The following is a 17,700-nucleotide window of genomic DNA, read 5'->3' on the forward strand; positions in this document are numbered from 1 at the left end:
GGCTTGCAGCACATGGAGGGATAGGTGGTGTGGCGATGGAGAAGGGGCAGCCGATGAAGGAGGCGGCGGCCGCCGCCGATCGGGGGCAGCAGCGGCTGAAAAAGGTGGGTGCGACGGCGGCGGGGACAGTGGCGAGCATGGCGGCGGGGACGGCGGTGGATCGGGAGCGGCGGCGGGGACAGCGGTGGAGCGGGAGCATGGCGGCGGGGACGGCGGTGGATCGGGAGCGGCGGCGGGGACAGCGGTGGAGCGGGAGCATGGCGGCGGGGACGGCGGTGGATCGGGAGCGGCGGCGGAGACAGCGGTGCAGCGGGAGCATGGCGGCGGGGACGGCGGTGGATCGGGAGCGGCGGCGGGGACAGCGGTGCAGCGGGAGCATGGCGGCGGAGACAGCGGTGCAGCGGGAGCATGGCGGCAGGGACGGCGGTGGATCGGGAGCGGCGGCGGGGACAGCGGTGCAGCGGGAGCATGGCGGCGGAGACAGCGGGAGCATGGCGGCGGGGACGGCGGTGGATCGGGAGTGGCGGCGGGGACAGCGGTGGAGCGGGAGCATGGCGGCGGAGACAGCGGTGCAGCGGGAGCATGGCGGCGGGGACGGCGGTGGATCGGGAGCGGCGGCGGAGACAGCGGTGCAGCGGGAGCATGGCGGCGGAGACAGCGGTGCAGCGGGAGCATGGCGGCGGAGACAGCGGTGCAGCGGGAGCATGGCGGCGGAGACAGCGGTGCAGCGGGAGCATGGCGGCGGAGACAGCGGTGCAGCGGGAGCATGGCGGCGGAGACAGCGGTGCAGCGGGAGCATGGCGGCGGGGACGGCGGTGGATCGGGAGCGGCGGCAGGGACAGCGGTGGAGCGGGAGCATGGCGGCGGAGACAGCGGTGCAGCGGGAGCATGGCGGCGGGGACGGCGGTGGATCGGGAGCGGCGGCGGGGACAGCGGTGCAGCGGGAGCATGGCGGCGGAGACAGCGGGAGCATGGCGGCGGGGACGGCGGTGGATCGGGAGCGGCGGCGGGGACAGCGGTGGAGCGGGAGCATGGCGGCGGAGACAGCGGTGCAGCGGGAGCATGGCGGCGGGGACGGCGGTGGATCGGGAGCGGCGGCGGGGACAGCGGTGCAGCGGGAGCATGGCGGCGGGGACAGCGGTGCATCGGGAGCATGGCGGCGGGGACAGCGGTGAAGCGGCAGCAGCGGCGGGGCGATCGGAGACAGCGGCGGTGAAGCGGGAGCAGCGGCGGGGCGATCGGGGACAGCGGTGAAGCGGGAGCAGCGGCGGGGCGATCGGGGACAGGGGCGAGCGGCGGGGCGATCGGGGACAGGGGCGGGCGGCGGGGACAACAACTTACCGCTCTCCTCAGCTTCTAGGGACGATCACAGGCCGCAGATCCACATTGATTGGAGAGAGCGGTCACAAGACCGGTCTCTCCAATCAGAGCTGGGGGCGGGTGAAGCATCGATCACCCAGCTCCAGCCAATGGCCAGTGCTACAGCAGCACTGATCAGGGCTGGATTTCAATGTTCCAGCCATTTTCAATGGCTGGAACATTACAGTGGCTGTAATTGGCTGAGCGGCGTTCGTCAGCCAATCACAGCCTCTGTAGGTTCGGGGAGGAGGCACCACCCCTCCTGAGGTCAGGCAGAGGTCCCCTCCTTCCCAAATCTACCGTTTAAGTAAATAAAATTCACTCCCCGGGGCTCCGGGACCGCGATTTCGCCAGGACGTACTGAGTACGTCATGGGTCGTTTAGCACCATGTCACCATGACGTACTCAGTACGTCCAAGGTCGTTAAGGGGTTAAAAAAGCCGCAGCAAAAAAAACGCGTTATTTAGCCAGAAGGTATAGCTTGGGTGTAAGAATATGGTGTAAAAACTTAAATCACCAAACTTGCATCCCTTGGCCCAAAAATGCAAAAAAAACCTTTATTTTCCTACCAGGAGGTGCAAATTTGGTATTGAAATCTGGTACAGATAATTTCAGCACCAAATGTGCACCTCCTGGCAGAAAATCGCTGCAAATAAAACACGGCAAAAAAATGCGTAAGAAAAAACGCATTTTTTTTGCCAGGAGGTAAAAATATGGTGAAAAAAACCAAACAGGTTTTCTGCCAAGAGGAGCAGGTCTGTGAACTTAGTAACCTCACCGGAGGTCAGGTTACCTGCCATCACAGGTGAAGGACTGTGGGAACCTCCAGCTGTGACCGCAAATGACCTTAGTCACGTCACCGCTCATTGCACAGCTCATTCATTCTCTGGAGCACACAGCGGGCATGTCTGGTTCTATGGCCGCTCACTGTGATTTCCAGATGTAGCAGAGCTGAATCTCCATGGGATCTCGTGTGTATTACTTCGGACCTGCATGTGTGTTGGGGTTAACAAAGTGGTGATAGAGGGAGTTTTTTTGTATTTTATTCCAAATAAAGGATTTATTCGGTGTCGTGTTTTATTTACTTTTACTTACAGATTAATGATGCAGGTGTCATAGACGACTATCATCACTAATCTAGGGCTTAGTAGCACCTGTGCACTGCTATTAACCCCTCCTTACCCCGATTGCCACCGCATCAGGGCATTCGGGAAGAGCCGGTAAAGCGACTTTTCACATCTAATGGATGCAACGATTCAGGGTGGCTGGAGGCTGATATTTTTAGGCTGGGTCTCCCCGGTCTGAGAATACCAGCCCCCAGCTGTGGGACTTTATCTTGGCTGGGTATCAAAATTAGGGGGGGACCGCACGTTGTTTCTTATTAATTATTTATAAAAAATAAAAATAAAAAAAAGCCGCATGCGGTTCCTCGTCTTTTGATACATAGCCAAGATAAGCGCAGGGTTGGGGCTGCAGCCTGCTTATCTGTGCTGGGTATCCGAATACTGGGGGGGGGGGACCCTGCACCAATTGTTTTATTCATTTTTATACCTCGGTACTGATGGTAGATGCTAGAATGTATGGGCTCCTTCAAGATATCACATGATAGGGGCGTGTTCAAAATGCCGTCCTATGTTTCCAGCCAGAATAAACATTCTTTTTTTTAAGTCCACGTGGGCATGGAGCTGTTTATAATAGAAGTGTGGGTCTGGGGGTGAGACCCACAGATAAGGGGAGTGCAAGGTGGGGCGAACCCCCTTTGCATGGTTATGGTGGACGGGAGGAAACATCACCACGCCCACTAACCTGGATGGAGCCCATACATTCTAGGCTCATGATAAATGCTAAAGTGTATGAGCTCCTTTACACTGCTTTCGCCGCCCACCGGCCGTCCTGGCACCTGTGATTGGATGCAGTCAGCTGACATGCTGCCAGAGTGGACAATTGAACCTCTCTATCTCTTTCTGTTATCTGCCGTTTGGGTGGCTGCAGCTGTGGATCGATCTGTACATGTGAATATAGTAGTTGTGACTCTCACAACTACATTTGGTGAGTAAGATCACTCCCCCCTACCCACCCCGCACATATTGGGGTAAGACCCTATTTGCGCTGGTTTTGCACAGCTTTTCCTTCGATTTGCTGTACTGGACCTGGTAAGACCAGATCTTCTTCATCTGTGGACAGAGCAGCAGAGGGTCATTCATCTGGAATAATGGACTATTTTAACAATCGCCTATCCTCAAGAGAGAAGCTGATACTTCAAACCGTAGGTACTCCTGAAACATATAACATTGATTGGGAACTGGATTTGCCTGATATTTATTCAGAGGAGGACACTGGTATGATGAAAAAACTGTTCTTACGCCTGGAGGACTTGCTCAAAAAGGAGCTTCGGTTTGGGCTTGATGCCCGCTTTTTAACCATTTATATGGAAGAAAAACTATGCCCTAGGGGCCTCAGAAACAAGCATGATTCGCCCTTTCCTGCAGACCCAATTTTCACGAGTGAATGGGACACCATTTTACGAACTTGTATGCAAGGAATGTTGCAATGTCTTTATAAGAAACGGAATACTATTGCTGTTGATGCGTCCACTAATATTTCGGAGCTCTATAAAGAACTCAGCAAGTATGATCTACACCCAGAGTATAAGATTTTGAATTCAGATATAAACACCAAACTGATTCAATTAGAGCAGGACACTATATTTCGAATATCTAAAAAAACTCCAAAGAGATAGGTCTGATATGGTCCCCAAAAAAACCCAGGGTGAAGGGGCGGCTGCGAGACCGAGCAATCCCCCCGACCGGAGACCTAGATCTCGCAGCAATCATAGGAACTTCTTTAACAGCAGATACCATAAAAAGAGTACAAGCTCTCGTGACAGGAGGAATACCACCAAGTATAATGGTGTCAATGGGCATAAGGATACTCCTGAGATTGTTCCCTTTTCTCGGACACGATTGGACACCCAGCCCCATGAGCCATCAGCTATCAAGAGCACAGATGAGGTATTTTTAGACTCACCTGTAATAGAATCGTTGGCAGTGATCACTCCCATGGAAGTGGTTCGCATAGAACCTACCTCTGTAGCACCACCACCGATGAGGGGACCGACAGATTTTGAGGACACAAGGAAACAACTTGAGTCCTTGAGGTCACAAATTGAAAAAAATCAGAAAAAATAGAGACTCTTTGTCAGCACTGGAGTCACATATTACTCCCCCTGTGAGCAGCAGTCACCTGGATAGTGACTTTATTGATTTACTGGACATATCTGTACATGAAGATTACTTACCTTTGCCCACTTCTTCTGATACTCACGAATGTAATCCCTCCCTACCAGCTTCTATGTCCCCGTCAGTTATCCTGAACAAAGGTACCATCACTATTGATAACACTCTCAAAAGCAATTCATGTGTGCCTTTTTTACCGTTAGCCAGGAACTCACAGATTCCCATCACGAATTTTCTAACACCCAGAAGAGGGAAAAGAAAAAACACTTTAGAGGGACTAGAGCAGGATGTAGGCTCAAACAAAAAAGAGAAAAAAAGCACTTGATTAATGATGACACCTCAGGCATTTTCAATTTATCCAGCCATAATCTCTCTAAAAATGAGTTAAGTGTCCAGAGAAAAGGCCTCTCTTTTTGCCCAACCAAATCTTTTAATGATTTTGAGCTTTTTTTGGACTTTCAGAAGTTCGTCAGGAAACTAACCTTGACCAGACATTTCCAAATCAACAGATCTTTGCCCACTAATAAGGAGGTGACTGTGGATAGGTTTCTTCATACGGATTATAAATTAAAATCGAATTTCTATCCCCTACACCGCATAGGACATCACATAAAGACGTTTAATGATTTGGTGCTGGAGGATTTTAAGAGAATCCTGATTAACAAAAATCCCCCTAAGGCTAACTTGTCTAGGGAAGAAAAAATGGCCCTTGTAGCCTTAAAAAATAATTCCAATCTAGTCATCCGTAACGCTGATAAAGGGGGGGGGGTATTGTCCTACAGGATAGAAGCAGCTATGTCCAGGAGGCTCTGAGGATGTTGTCGGATAGTGCACACTACGAGGTGGTGGAAATGTCAGCATATCACGATTCCATTTTAGGATATCGAACCTTAATCAAAGGGGCTTCAAAAACAGGGATTCTTATCAAGGACGAGTACAAATTCTTGGATATGAAAAATCCTAAATTGGCGTTTTATTATCATCTTCCAAAAGTTCATAAATGCCTGATCAATCCTTCTGGGAGACCTATCATCTCAGGGATTGGGTCACTCACTGAAAATCTGGCGGCCTATGTTGATTCCATTATGAGGACACATGTCACTAATTTAAAAAGCTAGCTTAGAGACTCCCCTCACCTCATAAATATTCTAAAGGATGTCACATGGAAGGATTTGTTACTTTTTTGACCCTGGACATTGCTTCCTTATATACTAATATTTCTCACGGCCTTGGACTTGAGTGCTTCAGACAGTATTTAAAGGTTGATGACCGTTTACCAACTGAATAAAAGAAATTTGTTCTTGACAGTATGGAGTTAATTTCCAAGAATAATTTTTTTACGTTCCAGGACAACATATATCATCAATGCTGTGGCGTTGCCATTAACTCAAAGGCAGCACCCACCTTTGCGAACTTAGTGATCGGGCTCTTTGAGATACAGTACATCTACTCCTCTGAACTATTCAAACATGTGGTGGTCTACAAGAGATATATAGACGACCTGTTCATAGTCTGGGATAACACTGAAAATAATTATTTATTGTTTCTAGAGGGTATAGAAAACAATACATGGGGCTTAAAATTTTCACCAACTGTGAATCACACTTCCATTGACTTTTTAGATTTGACCATTTCACACGCTAATGGCTCCATCCTTACAAAAATGTTTTTTAAAAAAGTAGATTGTAATGGGTATATTTATTACAGCGCAGGACCTGTGGATTACGTCGGAGCTTTGTTTCGGGAGGGGTTAATAAAAGGGTGAACGAGGCTTGTTTGTGTTTTATTTAAAATAAAGGATTTTTCTGTGTTTTATTCACTTTACTTACGGGTTGATCATGTCAGCTGTCACATTGACGCTGCCATGATCAAGCCTGGAGTTAATGGCGGTGATCCGCCACCATTAACTCCTTGTATTACCCTGACTGCCACTGCTACACGGCGGCAGGAAGAGCCGGGGACACTCTGGTACTGCCGCATAATGCATGCGACAGTCTCGGGGCAGCTGCGGCTGATATTCTCGGCTGCGGGAGGTGGGAGGGAGGCGGGGGACATTAACCCTGCCCCTCTCCCTCCCCAGCCTGAGAATACCAGGCCGCCGCTGTGTGCTTACCTCGGCTGGACGGTAAATAAACAGCGGAGCCCACGTGCTTTGTTTTCTATATTTCAGTTTGCTTTCTATGTGTGTTCTATGTCTGTGTGTCTGTGATCTGTGTGTTTGTTTACTCTCTGCTTTGCTTCCTCTTCCTGTAATGACATCACTTCCCTGCAAAACTGCAGGCAAGCGATGTACATTACCGGAGGTAAACCGCGAAATACCGCAGGGAATAACGCAGGAAAACGCAGGAAAACGCACAGAATTTGCTGCCTGCGTTATTCCCTGCGGGATTTCACGATTACATGGCAGTCAATGGAGTGAAATCCCGCAGCGAGGTGCGGAAAAGAATTGACATGCAATTGTTTTTGCTGCAGGAATCCCGCAGCAAAACATGCAGCTGTCAAATTCCGCCTAGTGCGCACAGGATTTTTTTTCCCATAGGTTTTGCTGGTGATTCACTGCAGAGATGTTATGAACATTTTCTGCAGCGAAACATGCAGCAAATCCACAGAAAATCCGCGTCAAAATCCGGTAAGTGCGCACATAGCCTTATAATGATGCTGCGTTTTTGACCATGTGTTTTTTCAGTAGAAGCAACGCAAAAATGTAAGCTGATAGAACATGCTGCAGTTTTCTTGTCGGACGTTTGTCACAAACTGCAGCCATAAAAAACTGCAACGTGTGCTCAGCAAATCTGAATTCTCATAGACTTTGCTGGGAAGTCAAAAGTGAGAATTTTCTGACAACAAAACCGCACCAAAAAAAGCGACAAAACAGGAGTGTGCGCATACAGCCTAAGTGCTCCGCATAGAGTACAAGATAGATGTGAGCCAAGCCTTACTGCGATCTTTGGAAGAATGAATAAATCAACAGCATGTCAAGAATTGCTTTTATTTTTTACACCATTCACCATGTGGCATAAGTGATTAGACTAATTTATTATTCGGGTCGGTTTTATTACAGCAATACCAGATTTATAACTTTTTTAATGTCTGGCTACTATCACACATAAAAAAAAAGCCTTTTTTTATCAAAAAAATGTTTTGCATTGCAACATTATTGGAGAAAAAACTTTTCTGTATTTCAGCCGACAGTTGTGTAAGAGCTTGCTTATTTGCGGTATGAGTTGACGTTTTTATTGGTACCATTTTTGGGCACAACATTATTTGATGATCATTTTCTGTTCTGGTATTTGAGAGGCAGACAATGATTCAGGAATTTTTTCAGTTTTTTAATGCTGTAAACCGTGTGGTAATATTAATAAAACAGGTTTATTTTAGGGGTTTATATGATTACAGCTGTACCACATTTGTCTTTTTTTATGTTTTGCCACTTAAAAACAATTTTATAAAAAAAAAAAAAAATTGAGTTTTTTTTTGCATCACTACATTCTGAGAGCTATAACTTATTTTATTTTTCTGTGGATGGAGCCTAGTAGAGGCTTATTTTTTTGGGAACAAGATTACATTTTCATCGATTCTTTTCAATTATATGCAACTTTCTGATTTCCAACTTTTTTATTTTTATGTTCACTGAAGGGGATTAACTTGTGTGACAGTTTTATAGAGCTGGTCATGCTGAACTCAGTGATGCCAAATGTGTACTTTATTTTGTTTTAAGTTATTTTTTTGTACGAGTTCTTATGTGCAGTTTTTTCACAAAACTGCAAGCAAATCCTTATGCCAGCAAAGTCAATGAGAATCTTGAAGTGTAGAGCACATGTTGAGGTTTTCTTCCTGCTAAAAGATGCAGACATTTCTGTAACCAAATACTCAGCGTGCGCACATACTCTTAGTGTCAAAAACATTTGTCAACACGCAATTTAAACAGATCATGTAGGAAAAAACACAAGTGCAAGGTTCTGATGCATGGATATTAAATAAATGCCTTATAAAAACCTTAAAAGGGAGTATCCAGGAGTATTATATATATATATATGTATATATATAGTACAGACCAAAAGTTTGGACACACCTTCTCATCTCTAGAATAACTGTTAAGAGGAGACTTTCTTCAGCATTCATGGCCTTCATGGTAAAAATAGCTGCTAGGAAACCACTGCTAAGGACAGGCAAAAAGCAGACGAGACTTGTTTGGGCTAAAGAACACAAGGAATGGACATTAGACCAGTGGAAATCTGTGCTTTGGTCTGATGAGTCCAAATTTTAGATCTTTGGATCCAACCACCGTTCCTTTGTAGAAAAGGTGAACGGATGGACTCTACATGGCTGGTTCCCACCGTGAAGCATGGAGGAGGAGGTGTGAAGGTGTGGGGGTGCTTTGTTGGTGACACTGTTGGGGATTTATTTAAAATTGAAGGCATACAGAACCAGCATGCCTAACACAGCATCTTGCAGTGGCATGCTATTCCATCCGGTTTGCGTTTAGTTGGACCATTATTTTTTTTTTCAACAAGACAATGACCCCAAACACACTTCCAGGCTGTGTAAGGGCTATTTGACTAAGAAGGAGAGTGATGGGGTGCTATGCCAGATGACCTGGCCTCCACAGTCACCAGACCTGAACCCAATCAAGATGGTGTGGGGTCTAGCTGGACCGCAGAGTGAAGGCAAAAGGGCCAACAAGTGCTACGCATCTCTGGGAACTCCTTCAAGACTGTTGGAAAACCATTTCCGGTGACTACCTCTTGAAGCTCATCAAGAGAATGCCAAGAGTGTGCAAAGAAGTAATGAAAGCAAAAGGTGGCTACTTTGAAGAACCCAGAATATAAGACATATTTTCAGTTGTTTCACACTTTAAGTATTTCATTCCACATGTTTTGAATGAGAAGGTGTGTCTAAACCTTTGGTCTGTAATGTGTATATATATATATATATATATATATATATATATATATATATATATATATATATATATACGTATACATACATATATATATATATATATATATATATGTGTGTGTGTGTGTATGTATGTCTGGGATTGGCATCTGCATCGTTGCAGCTACAGCCACAAAATTTTGCACACTCACACGTCTGGACCCCGAGAGCGTCATAGGCTATGTTGTGAGGTGAAATTTTAACCCAATTTATGTATGTCAGCTCACCATGTACATGCACACTCCTGGCCTCTCCCTGGAGCACGGACAGGCACTGCCACAGCCCGATATTGCAAATAGAAGAAAGAAGGAACATCCAGCTCTTCAGGCGAGGAAAGCCATGGTCTTTATTTTAGCATGCAGACAACGGATGACATGACCAGCACAGCACTACGCGTTTCAGGTGAAACAATCACCCTTAATCATGATGCTTGGAAGGCGGCACTACAAGGTTTATATACAATTACTGATTGACAACACAAGTGTTTAAATTACTTGAGCACCAGACATACATGTTAAAAGTATTGCTTTCAGAAAAAATATTTTTTATTTTTTTTTATAAGTAAATAATCAATTTCTTTACATTTCTGGACTGGGTTTAAATGTATATTCTATGATACTGGTTATAATACACCAATATATATGTGCACATATACACACACAAGGGCATATGCAAATATATATATATCTGCATATGCAAACATATATACATTAATTTTTCTATATTTTTTCATTTCCATTTGTATTACATTTTATGAAATTCAGATTAAGAATGAATATTCTCAAATTAAATGCCATTTTATATGCATATACGATTAATTAACCATATTTTTCCAAGAATGTTTCTAAATACAGATAAACCCAATTCATCCATTTTTATACAAATTATCTATTATAGTGAATTTATATTGTTTAAAAAGGTCAATTTTCGTGATTTTAGACTGTGTCAACATAAGTAAGGTATAAGTTGCAATTTACACTAAGCAAAAGCTACTTTAGTTTTATTTCAGTTCATAGATATCTGTATTAAACTGTCATTTGAAATGTATCAACACAACTGTGCATACTCATTAGGGCTCAGTAGGATGGGGACTTGCTGGATTAGCACTATCAGATCAGATCGCATGCTGTGAATAGAACAGTTAAAGGTACCGTCACACTAAAGGTACCGTCACACTAAGCAACATCGCTAGCAACATCGCTGCTGATGCACAACTTGCTAGCGATGTTGCTTAGTGTGACATCCAGCAACAACCTGGCCCCTGCTGTGAGGTCGTTGGTTGTTGCTGAATGTCCTGGGCCATTTTTTAGTTGTTGCTCTCCCGCTGTGAAGCACACATCGCTGTGTGTGACAGCGACAGAGCAACAACTAAATGTGCAAGCAGCAGGAGCCGGCTTCTGCGGACGCTGGTAACCACGGTAAACAGCGGGTAACCAAGAAGCCCTTACCTTGGTTACCCGATATTTACCTTCGTTACCAGCGTCCGCCACTCTCAGCTGTCAGTGCCGGCTCCCTGCTCTCTGCACACATAGCCAGACTACACATCGGGTAATTAACCCAATGTGTACTGTGGCTATGTGTGCAGGGAACAGGGAGCCGGCACTGGCAGTGTGAGAGCGGCGGACGCTGGTAACGAAGGTAAATATCGGGTAACCAAGGGAAGGGCTTTTTGGTTACCCGATGTTTACCGTGGTTACCAGCGTCCGCAGAAGCCGGCTCCCTGCTGCCTGCACACGTAGCAGAGTACACATCGGATAATTAACCCGATGTGTACTGTGGCTAGGTGTGCAGGGAGCCAGCGCTAAGCGGTGTGCGCTGGTAACCACGGTAAATATCGGGTTGGTTACCCGATATCTACCTTAGTTACCAAGCGCAGCATGTTTCCACGTGTAGCGACACTCCAGCGATCCCTGCCAGGTCAGGTTGCTGGTGGGATCGCTGGAGCGTCGCTTAGTGTGACATCTCACCAGCGACCTCCTAGCAACTTACCAGCGATCCCTATCAGGTCGTATCGCTGTTGGGATCGCTGGTAAGTTGTTTAGTGTGACTGGGCCTTAAGCGACGCTCCAGTGATCCCACCAGCAACCTGACCTGGCAGGGATTGCTGGAGCGTCGTTACACAGGTTGCTGGTGAGCTGTCACACAGGCAGATCTCACCAGCAACCAGTGACCAGCCCCCAGCCAGCATTGACACATGGAAGCGATGCTGCGCTTGGTAACTAAGGTAAATATTGGGTAACCATTACCCGATATTTACCTTGGTTATCAGCGCACACCACTTAGTGCTGGCTCGCTGCACTCCTAGCCAGAGTACACATCGGGTTAATTACCCGATGTGTAGTCTGGCTATGTGTGCAGGGAGCAGGGAGTCAGCACTGACAGCGTGAGAGCGGCGGACGCTGGTAACGAAGGTAAATATCGGGTAACCAAGGAAAGAGCTTCTTGGTTACCCGATATTTACATTGGTTACCAGCGTCCGCAGAAGCAGGTTCCCTGCTCACTGCACATTCAGCGATGTGTGCTTCACAGCGGGAGAGCAACAACTAAAAAATGGTCCAGGACATTCAGCAACAACCAGCAACCTCCCAGCAGGGGCCAGCTTGTTGCTGGATGTCACACACAGCAACATCGCTAGCAACATCGCTGTTACATCACAAAAGTCGTACCTCAGCAGCGATGTTGCTAGCGATGTTGCTTAGTGTGACGGTACCTTAAGTCCACGATGCGGCCCTTCATGAGCTTCACATAAAGCTACATATACTGCAACCACTGGGAATCAAGCCCATAAACTTTTTAGGAGCAAAATCACACCCTGCAGATAGCGACCTCCCTAGTTGGCACACAGGAAAAATTTATATGCTATGGATAAAACAACTAAATTCTCAACATAGCCACACATGTGCACCGCATAGGAGTCGCACACACTGCAGGTAATGTGAATTAAATTTGTAAATCCCACATTTAGAAGCAAATTCCTAAATTCCTATGCTGCAGATAGTTGCTCACTAAGTCAGCACTTGGGAGTAAATTCATAATCTGCAGTTGAAACAATTAAATTCTCAACATGGGTGCACATGTACAGCAATAAAACTGCACATGTGCAAGCAGTGTGAATTTACTCAAAAAAAAAAACAAAAAACATTTTTTATTAAATTGTGTTGCTTACACCCTGAGTCAATTTTAGCAAAATTAGTGGTTGGTAGTTAATTTATGTATTACGGAAGAATAAATAAACCACAACATAACAGCATGAAAAGGCTTATTTATTGTGTGTTTTTAAGAATAGATCATGAGGTCTTCGCGGAGATTCAGACCATTTGGAAAGGTGGTTCCCAGTCTGAATATCCACCAGACCTCTCTTTTGCGCACATTTTTTTCTATATTGCCTCCTCTGTGTGATCTATGTATTTTTTTCTATGCCGTATACCTGCAAAGTGTCAATTTTCCCATTATGTCTATTAATAAATTGTTTTGATAACTGGGAGATACCCCTGGATATTTTTTTTATGTGCTATATCATGCAAATCTTTTATACGTATATGTAATTCCCATTTAGTACTGCCAATGTATTTTAGTTTACAAGTTGTGCATTCTGCCAAATAAACTATATACGTACTTCTACAATTTATAAAGCTTTTAATTGCATAACTGCTACTGGCATTATTATTGCTGAAGGATATGTTTTTTTGGGGGGTTATTAGACATAATTTCCAATGTTTCCTTGCACTTTGATAAAATCCTTTTAAAGATAACCAGTTAGTGCCTATGAGATTCGATTTCTTACTGTTAATTCACTTGGGGATAATTTGTCACCCAGGGAAGTTGCTCTCCTGGCAACCACTCTACAGTTATTATCTAGAATTCTTCTCAAGGTTGTGTCTTCTTTTAATATGTTTAAATTCCAATAAAAAATCCTGCGTATGTCTTCAAATTGATTACTGTATTGTAATGCTAAGGTAATAGCTGAATTGGCGGTAGACCGATTTTTGGGTATATTCTGAATGGGAACTTTAGGTAAACTATTTTTAGATTTTGCAATTTTTTGTGCTCTGCTGAGCATCCAATTTTTAGATCCTCTATTTTTGAGTCTTGAATTTATTGTGTTTATTTCAGTTTGAAGGGTTGTTTTTGAATTAAACCAAAAAACCACCTGATTAAACACCTCTTATGAAAATATAAACTTTATTAAATATTCCTAAAAACAGAACATTAGGAATGTTCTCTCTTTCTTATTCTAAAAACACATAAGGATAAAGACAGTTGTGCATGTGCTAAACAGTGTTCAACCCACGCCAGGTTTCAGCTCTAGATAGATGGTTTGTGAAAGGGCATAGGGTTCAGAGGTTCATCTCAAGGTGATGCTACATCACATATATCCTGTTTATCAACCCCTGTTCATCCTCCCGGGGTCCTCGACCTCTGTTCCTAATTACGCTCACCCTCACTCTTATAGCTGTTGTTTGGCGGGGGTGACCATCACCAGCGTGATAACAAAATAGTGCAGGACAGAACCACATTTAACATAGATCATGCGTTAGTTTTCAAGGTTCCTCTAATATCAATATAGATCTGTTAGGTAGGAGTCAAGAGGCCCACTTAACTAATGGACCCTCTTTGACTCTCCCGACGCGTTTCTCCCCCCCTAACGCAATTTAGGGGATCCTCAGGGGACCAATTCTGATATATTTGATAAATTGATTACTGTATTGTAATGCTAAGGTAATAGCTGAATTGGCGGTAGACCGATTTTTGGGTATATTCTGAATGGGAACTTTAGGTAAACTATTTTTAGATTTTGCAATTTTTTGTGCTCTGCTGAGCATCCAATTTTTAGATCCTCTATTTTTGAGTCTTGAATTTATTGTGTTTATTTCAGTTTGAAGGGTTGTTTTTGAATTACAGTTTCTATATGCCCGTTGGGTTTCCCCCACCGGTATGGCCTTAATGGTATGCATGGGATGATGGCTTGCTGCATGCAATATTGTATTTTCTGATACTTTTTTATCTATGGGTGCATGTTTCGATGTTTCCATTACTCTTACCCGTCATCCGCAAATCTAGAAATTCCACAGCATGTTGCTGAAACTCCACCTTAAATCTTAAGTTGAGAGGATTGTTGTTTATATAAGTAGTGAGGTCTGATACGAGAGGTCCACCGCCCGCCCACACAAGGAGGACGTCATCGATGAATCTCCCGTACCAGACCACACGCTTCGCAATGGATTAATGTCACTGTAAATATACATTTCTTCCCACCAACTCATAAGATTTGCGACTGACGGGGAATATTTGTCACCCATAGATACTCCGGTTTTCTGAATGAAAAATTTTGAAATCAAATAAGAAGTAATTATTCGCCATCAAAAACTTGATGGCTTCTAATATGAACACGATTTTTTCACTATCAAAGTTGGAATATTTTGTTAAATGATGATGAACTGCCATTAATGCTACTTGCTGTGGTATTGAGGTATATAAAGAGATAACATCTGCTGTTATCCAGCCATAATATTTTTGCCATTTGATGTTTCTGATCCCATCTAAAGCCAGCTTTACACCTTACAATTAGGTATGCGATCTCGTATGCGATGTGACACGCCCAGGTCGCATATGCGATTGAATGAGATTGCACGTAGGTCGTTAATTTGCTGTCACACGTGCGTTAGTAGTCTATGTTAAATTGATCAATTTTGTGTGCGATCCTTTGGATCATGTGTTCTGTGACGTATGCATTGGGCACCCTTTTTTTTTTTTTTTATTTATTGACTTGCCAAGCGTGTGTAATGTGTAGGAATGCGTTTTTACTATGTCATCTGCCATTCAGCTCTGCTACATGGCCGCTGACAGCAGACACAGACAGCCATGTAGCAGAGCTGAATGGCAGATGACGGCAGACACAGACAGAGCCGCACTGTCAGAATGAACTCGGGTGAACTTCACCCGACTTCATTGTCATGCTGCGGCTCTGTCTGTGTCGCGTCCTGATTAGCGGTCACCTGTGAAGGGCTCACCGGTGACCACTAATCCCCCAAGTGACTGAAGTTAGCAGCCCTCTCTCATACTCACCAATCCCCGATCTCCGGCTCTGCACGGCGTTCACACTGCTCCGGCGGCTTTTACTGTTTTGAAAAAGCCGGCCGCCATTAAACAATCTCGTATTCCCTGCTTTCCCCGCCCACCAGTGCCTATGATTGGTTACAGTGAGACACGCCCCCACGCTGAGTGACAGGTGTCACACTGCACCCAATCACAGCAGCCGGTGGGCGTGTCTATACTGTGCAGTGAAATAAATAATTAAATAATTAAAAAAAACGGCGTGCGGTCCCCCCAATTTTAAAACCAGCCAGATAAAGCCATACGGCTGAAGGCTGGTATTCTCAGGATGGGGAGCTCCACGTTATGGGGAGCCCCCCAGCCTAACAATATCAGCCAACAGCCGCCCAGAATTGCCGCATACATTAGATGCGACAGTTCTGGGACTGTACCCGGCTCTTCCCGATTTACCCTGGTGCGTTGGCAAATCGGGGTAATAAGGAGTTATTGGCAGCCCATAGCTGCCAATAAGTCCTAGATTAATCATGTCAGGCGTCTATGAGACACCTTCCATGATTAATCTGTAAATTACAGTAAATAAACACACACGCCCGAAAAAATCCTTTATTAGAAATAAAAAACACAAACATATACCCTGGTTAACCACTTTAATCAGCCCAAAAAAGCCCTCCTTGTCCGGCGAAATCCAGGATGCTCCAGCGTCGCTTCCAGCTCTGCTGCATGGAGGTGACCGGAGCTGCAGAAGACACCGCCGCTCCGGTCACCTCCACGCAGCTAATGAAGACAGCCGTGCGATCAGCTGAGCTGTCACTGAGGTTACCCGCTGTCACTGGATCCAGCGGTGGCCGCGGGTAACCTCAGTGACAGCTCAGCTGATCGCGCTACTCACCGCCGCTCCTCTCACCTCCACGCAGCAACTGAGGTGAGTAGCGCGATCAGCTGAGCTGTCACTGAGGTTACCCGCGGCCACCGCTGCATCCACCGCTGGATCCAGTGACAGCGGGTAACCTCAGTGACAGCAGCTGATCGCGCGGCTGTCTTCATTACCTGCGTGGAGGTGACCGGAGCGGCTGTGTCTGCTGCAGCTCCGGTCACCTCCATGCAGCAGCGCTGGATGCGACGCTGCATCATGCTGGATTACGCCGGACAAGGAGGGCTTTTTGGGGCTGATTAAATTGGTTAACCAGGGTATATGTTTGTGTTTTTTATTTCTAATAAAGGATTTTTCGGGTGTGTGTGTTTATTTACTGTAATTTACAGATTAATCATGGAAGGTGTCTCATAGACGCCTGACATGATTAATCTAGGACTTATTGGCAGCTATGGGCTGCCAATAACTCCTTATTACCCCGATTTGCCAAGGCACCAGGGCAAATCGGGAAGAGCCGGGTACAGTCCCAGAACTGTCGCATCTAATGTATGCGGCAATTCTGGGCGGCTGCTGACTGATATTGTTAGGCTGGGGGGCTCCCCATAACGTGGAGCTCCCCATCCTGAGAATACCAGCCTTCAGCCGTATGGCTTTATCTGGCTGGTTTTAAAATTGGGGGGGACCGCACGCCGTTTTTTTTAATTATTTAATTATTTATTTCACTGCACAGTATAGACACGCCCACCGGCTGCTGTGATTGGGTGCAGTGTGACACCTGTCACTCAGCGTGGGGGCGTGTCTCACTGTAACCAATCATAGGCGCCGGTGGGCGGGGAAAGCAGGGAATACGAGATTGTTTAATGGGCGGCCGGCTTTTTCAAAACAGTAAAAGCCGCCGGACCAGTGTGAATGCCGTGCAGCACCGGAGATCGGGGATCGGTGAGTATATGAGAGAGGGGGATAGACTGACATGGCAGAGAGAGAGGGACAGAGATAGTGACCAACTGACAGAGATTAGTGAATGACAGACATTGTGAGGCGCTTCAGAACGCAGCTTTTCAGCTGCGCTCTGAAGCGGACCTTTTTTAAGCTGCGGTGCAGAGCGCACACCTGCGCACATAGCCTCAGACATCAAAATCGTATGAGGGATGTCACACGTTTCAATTGACTAGGTTCATACAACAAAACGTCCAATGTATGAGGAATAAACGACGTGTATGCGATCACCGTATTTTCCTTCAA

Source organism: Anomaloglossus baeobatrachus, chromosome 2 (assembly GCF_048569485.1).
Source record: "Anomaloglossus baeobatrachus isolate aAnoBae1 chromosome 2, aAnoBae1.hap1, whole genome shotgun sequence".
NCBI lineage: Eukaryota > Metazoa > Chordata > Amphibia > Anura > Aromobatidae > Anomaloglossus > Anomaloglossus baeobatrachus.